The sequence below is a fragment of the Amblyomma mixtum genome, chromosome 1, assembly GCF_055824585.1.
Source record: "Amblyomma mixtum isolate Tamu chromosome 1, ASM5582458v1, whole genome shotgun sequence".
In the NCBI taxonomy this organism is placed as follows: Eukaryota; Metazoa; Arthropoda; class Arachnida; order Ixodida; family Ixodidae; genus Amblyomma; species Amblyomma mixtum.
The window spans coordinates 7,589,917-7,596,697 of NC_143012.1; positions in this window are offsets into that span (position 1 = coordinate 7,589,917).

Sequence of the window (6,781 nt, forward strand, 5' to 3'; positions counted from 1 at the left end):
CTGACATACGTCTGGTAAAAAAAATGATGGTTGATTTGCATAGTTAGGCCAAATGCAAATTTGGTGCGCTACCAATTCTGTTTTCACTTCAGTTCTGGCGTTTAGATTCAGTGGTCACAATGGCTTCAGGATAGCCATATTGGTCATTCTCTTCTTTCTTTCCCTTATATTCATAGTTCCCTGGGAGTCCTCATGCGCCACTGCCTTTCTATGGTAGGTGCTGACAACGTTAGGACGTTGGTTGGGTTGCGACCTAGGTTGCTATCCTGGAGCAGCCTCTGTTGTGGAACAGTCACAAAGTAGGCTTCAGTCAAACATATACACAGTGTTAAATGTGGGGAATGGCCACTATTAGGTCTAGCGCACTAAAAATTTCATTGTAGTACTGCTTCATTCATGACGCGTAGGCTAAATAACTTTCTTTCACAGAATTTTTCTCTGCATACTTTTGAATAGCAGAGTCATTCTTGTCGCAGTCACGCAGTTTTGCTCTGCTTCTTTTGTCTAAACCCTCCTAACCCCCCCCCCCTCCCATCATCAGAAAAAGCCACAGGTGCACATGCGCGAACTGGTGGCGCGTATTGGTTTTAAGGAAAGGAAAGGACCCCTGTCTCTCTCATATCTAGATGGGTACCTTGAACAGCGCTGTAAGGGCCTTAAGGAAAACGAAATGAAATGAAAATTGATTTTAAGGAAGAGGAATGTACGCCACAGTACATGTCTCTAAAGCAACCTTCTAAGACAGTACTGTATTCACTACACCGCTCCTCCTCCGCCTTGCCCCAGCTTGAAATGGGTACAGTTGGGGATAAGAGTTAATGGAGAATACCTAAGTAATTCGCGATTCCCTGATGACATTGCCTTGCTAAGTCACTAGGACATGAACTGCAAAGCATGATCAATGAATTAGACAGCCAGAGCAGAACGGTGGGGCTAAAAATTAACATGCAGAAAACCAAAGTAATGTTCAACAGCCTAGCAAGGGAACTGCAGTTCGCAATTGGTAGCCAGGTGCTGGAAGTAGTAAGAGAATGTCTATTTAGGGCAGGTAGTGACAGCTGATCCAGATCATGAGAGGGAAATAACTAGAATAAGAATGGGGTGGAGCGCATATGTCAGGTTATCTCAGATCATGAATGGCAGTTTACCAATATCCCTCAAGAGAAAAGTATACAACAGGTGCATCTTACCGGTACTCACCTATGGGGCAGAAACGTGGAGGCTAACAAAGAGGGTTCAGCTTAAGTTAAGGACAACGCAGCGAGCTATGGAAAGAAAAATGATAGGTGTAACGTTAAGAGAACGTAAGCGGGCGGAGTGGGAGAGAGAACAAATGCGCGTTAATGATATCCTAGTTGAAATCAAGAGGAAGAGGTGGGCTCGGGCAGGGCATGTAATGCGAAGGCAAGATAACCGCTGGTCCTTAAAGGGACAGTGAGGAGAGCTCTATTAATATTTTTTTAAAAGCAAAATCCGATAGTTCGGCATTTCATGGCTTTGTTGCCACTTGGCTGGCAGCGAAAGATGCATTTATTTCTAAGAAATTTGGATTCGAAGTTGAAAAAGTTTTCCCCACCGCTCTGATTCAAACTTGGGATTCTCCAATGACGACACAGGACTAAGTGACGTGAAACATGACATAACGCAGACTCCGTGATCTCTGGCGGCCAACAGAGCGGCCTAGCAGCAGCCGAAAATAAAGCTACCGCCGGCCGCACGTTGAAGGCATCTATCGGCTATTGCGGCCGTCGCTTCGTTTACGTTTGCACCGGCTTTTTGTCAGCGTGACGTTGGATCTCGTTCTCGAAGTCGTCAATGAAGTTATCGCAAATAGACACCTTTAGCATACCGTGTACCTTGCTACCGTTAGCGGAATACCGGGAGCCCGCCTACCGCCGCTGAGCAGGCGCTGATTGGTCTCGATGCTGCAGGCGCGCGCGTAGCTGCCGGTACGTGGCGCCATCTGGCGACGTCAAGGAGATTTTCGCATGCATTGGCTGCGCCTCAGTGATTCGTGTATCCTAGTGTTGCTAGAGCCAATGGTTCTAGCAACTGTTTTGTCCTATGACGTCATCACGCTTGTACTTGCGAGTTTGGCCTGTGGCGGCGATACCTGTATTTTGGTTCTTGCTCTTTTCTACGGTACAAGATCTTTGTTGTCAGTATGAGTGGCGTTTTTGTAATCAGGAGCTGGTATTCTGTCGATACAAGCTAACTTCAATTTCTCCTCAGTGTTAAGGGTAACGGAGTGGATTACAAGAGAAGGCAAGCTTAGCAGGGGGCGGCAGAAAATTAAGTGGGCGGATGAAATTAAGAAATTTGCGGGAATAAGGTGGCCGCGGCTGGCGAAGGACAGGGTTAATTGGAGACACATGGGAGAGGCCTTTGCCCTGCAGTTGGCGTAGTCTGGCTGATGATGATGATGAACCTTAGCTAAGCCACAGCCAATTTTTTTTTCAGAAAATCGTGTTCAAAGTTTTGGGAAATTTTCCACTCGCATTCTAGCGCTTTAAAACTGAACATACTGATAAACGCACACGTGTAAAGGCCGCACCCCGTTTTCCCGAAAAAAAGATTCCTGTAAGGGCCACACAAAAAATTTCTCACGACCAGGCAGCAGGATGCGGTACCCACCACCGCACAAATCTTTAAACAAAGAAGAGGCTGTCACATGGAGACAACTGCAAACGGGGTCATATCCAAATCTAAACACACTAAGTAAAATTCACCCCACACTTTACGCACACAATTGTCCGTGGTGCCATGAAAAACCTACACTGTATCACATCACATGGGCATGTCAGAAAGTCGACATCGTCCCAGTTATACAAAACCCCAGTGTGGAGCAATGGGAGGGTCTGCTCTCCAGCGACTGCCGCGATGACCAGATCGGTTTGATACGGCGAGCTCAGCTGACGGCAGCATCCAGCGGAGCCCTGGAATAGGGGCAACCGACCGTTGCGGATGGACTCATCTGACCACATAAAAAAAAAAGCACTTGTGCTAGAGCCAAATAAAGTTATCCTATCCTATCCTATCCTATCACGACCAGGCGGGAATAGCCTTCAGAATGCACGCGCCGTGGCCTCTGCGATCAACTCCGGCTGAGAGTAACGGAGCGCTTAATCTTGGAGGCCGCGCACAGGAGCTTCCAGGCGCTACCCAAGGATGGCGCCAGCAACCTTTGGCGCTTGTTTATGGCCTCCAAGATTAAGCGTTGTGCGTCCGGGTAATCTCGAAGGCTATGCCTTTTCAAAACGGGTTGTCTCTTGCACATGCAGATGGCGCCACCTTTCCACGTAGGTTGGGATTTAAAGAGACTATGCAACGAATTAAAAGTCGCTTGTAAATGTTTTCAGTGCTTAGAAATGATGCTAAGAAACATTCACACCAAGTATGAGTCTTCGGAGCTGAGCCAGCAATTTATTATGAGTTTTTAAAAACCATGTTTTTTTAAATTTAGCGGGCCGATTGGTGTTTTCGTAGTGACCGATTTTGAAACTAAAATCAGGAAAATAGACGTCACTAGTCCGGTGACGTCGGCAGGCCACCACACGCTGTCATTCGCTGGAGCCACGACGTCACGAGCACACTTCCGTAGCCGTGAAAAGCATCTGCTCGTGCTGCCGCGCGAGCCAGGGCACTGCCTTCGCGCATGTTTTCAATTTACCTATGCCGCCTCTTTCTGTCGGGGGTTCGGAAGCCACTCGCAGTGCCTTTGTCGCATTGACAAGCAAAGAAATCCGACACGCGCCGCAATCCATGAAGGCGAAGAGAGACACTGCTGTTGGGGTGCTGGGTGCAACAACCGGAAGTCGCAAACCGAACGTCAGCGAATGACGTAATCATGGGCGGGGCCCAGTCCCAGAGCTGCTTTCTTTATTTTTTTCTGGTGCTCCGCGTGTATGAGTAGAGGGGGGAGAGGAGGAGCGTAATTTTCAATCGTCTATAACTCCGTTGTTATTGATGCTAGCTCAAGAATTCTTGCGCTTGGGTGACGAGTGATGGATTGCCTATCTTTACGTAATGTCAATTAATTTACTGCATAGTCCCTTTAAGGCAGAGCGTGGTTGCAAACAACGAACACTGCGTCACGTGTGTCCATCACGAAAATTCCTCAGCGATCACGAAGGCCCGGCTACAACGATGTTGACATGGCTCTATGGTACAAGCACAGATGTAGTCGCACTGCACCTATGTTGTGACTTCTGGTTGGGTGTGGTTTGTTTTATTTTTTTTCTCGTTTTTTTATTTTTCCATTTACTTTGGCTAGGACGCAGGTTTAGTTCCATATAGTTAATATTTTAGTTCCCGCCTGCTACAAAGGGCAATGCCACACTATCATCATCATCGTGAACTTTTTTTCTCCGCCGCGAGCCCTCCTCTAGTTCACGTTACCCGCGAGCTCCCGCTATTTATCTCGGCATCCGTATCACCAGCGCCAACTTTTTGTGGCTGTCAAAGGCACGGCAGTTTCTAATCTAGTACACTATAGTTACTAGATTACCAGGTAACCTAGAAACGTTGGTTGTGGTAGCGTCAGTAGCGTGTTAGCAGTACTAGTTCGCCGTAGTTTTGGCTTTAGTGTGCTGCCGAGCGTTGCAATTTTAGCACGACGGGCAAGCACCTTAATACCTACACGGCTGGGAGTTTGCTCTCGAACACAGCAAGCGTGTGGCGGGCCAGAAATACGACGTAGCCGAGAAGGGCGGCAGCGACTGCGGCGTGCCTAAATTTTCGTATGTGACTCCAAGCGCCCAGGTTTTCGTGGGCCGAGGCCTGGAAGGTTCTGGCTGGAGATGAAGCTTTCCAAACGCGTGTTAAGTGAGCATCCCTGAAAGCTGTGCGCGAAATTCGGCATGCGCGGCTCTTCCACGCGATGTCGTTCACGTGCTGTGGGCAGCTGTGGGCAAGGGCGTCCGCAGAACTTTTTCCAGGGGGGTGCACCCGATGTCTGGGGATGAGGGAGGCGGTAGGTTTGTAGTTGTTTTCTGGTAGGGCATAAATAATATCCGTAATTCCAAGGGGGGGCAACCGCCCCCCCTTGCCCCCCCTTCCGGACGCCCATGGCTGTGGGTCCGCAGCAGCTGCGACGGCAGCAACACTAGTGAGGACTAGTAGTCATTTCAGCTAAAACTTTGTTAAAATAATCTTGGGTTGTAGAATGTACGTGCGTGTTTCTTTTTTTCACTTGAGATTGGGAGGAGGGGGGGGGGGGGTGTCGTCGGCTTGCAATCGTGTAAATACAGCATTGATCACAATGCCAAGTTCGGTGTGCGCCTAATATGCGAGTGCGCCTATTATGCGAGTAAATGCGGTGTTATTGATCAGAGGCGGTCAGGAGCCCGCTCATTACCATGTAGTGCATGCTGCAACTGTGCATTTTGTAGAAAATGCACTGTGTCAGAAAGAGTGCTAAGCAGACGTCACTTTCCGCGGTTGTCCAGGGCAGGCTGTTCTTTGCTTACCGGATGCCTTATTGATACTGCCTGTGGCGGTTACTTGGGCGAAGCAAAAATTCTACCATGGCGGAGCATGTGCCCGTAACCCCTAAAACTTTAAGTTCTCAAATTTTGGCTGCATGGCTTGAACTCTGAACCTGTGTTGCGTAAAAACTTTTTATTCCCCTGCGCCTGAAGGTAGCGATAGGTGCGACGCTGCCTGGCCACTGCCTGTGGCTGTGTCTCCGCGATGGCTATTGCCTGGCTGACATCAGAGCTCCTTGATCATACCCTTTTGCAAAACTCTGTTCGAAACTTTGCTTTTCCCTGTTGTCACTTTGTGGGGGTTGGTAAATGGGTTCTCCACCCATGAGCTGCAAATGAGAACTTCATTGCAGAAATTACGAAACATATATTGCTTGTAATGAATTTATCTAGTGTGTTAGTGCATTTACCAACCATCTCGGATTTTTCAAGTTGAACGCAGTGCACCTTCCAGCCCACAGGATTAATGAAAGTCTGCTAACGCTAGAATTTTGGCCCAATCCGACCGCCGGATTTCAATAGGGCCAACCCCGCCGTCATCGCTTCAAAACTCCCGCCATCGTGAGGGGAGAGGGATATGCTTTGGGCATTTGACGAGAGATGGCGCCGTTGTCTCAAACGTTTTAAAAGTCCTTTTGGGTGCTTTAAACCGCCGATGGACACCTCGGATTCTCCTTAGCCAAAGCGACGAATGAAGTACACCTGGTACCTCTTCTAAAGGTAATTTGTAAAGGTAAAAGTAACTTGTCGGAAAGGCATTGGGGCGTATACTTGTATGCAGGCAGGCCTTCTGGTCGCTAGCTGCGTACAAGCGATGACACACCCGACACTGTTCATTAGAAATTGTAGACCAACATTTATAAAGCAGCCGCGTCTGACAGCGTGCAGGCATATTCGAACTTTCGCGCCCCTAGTTCCTTCGCGCAGCTTCGCAGGCTGGGATCCACGTTCTTCGGCCCTTGCTCCAACTTCACAATCCAGCAGAATACGAAAAGGCGGGGGCTATAGAATGGCGGTAAAAACAAGAAATGGAGGCAACGCTATAACAGCGACGTGAGGAAAAAGTTTTTTCTTCCTCCATGACATCAACATTACTGTCACGTGACTAGACCGAGTCGTCTTGCCTAAAAGAACATGTGACCGCACGGCGCCGAGATCAACGTTTATAGATATACTTATATCTATAAACGTTGGCCGAGATTGCAATGTTCATTGACTTGGGGGATGGCGTACAAAAATAAGATCTTAGGATTCGTATTTGTGAGATATATTAAGTTACAAAGCGTAATTGCACG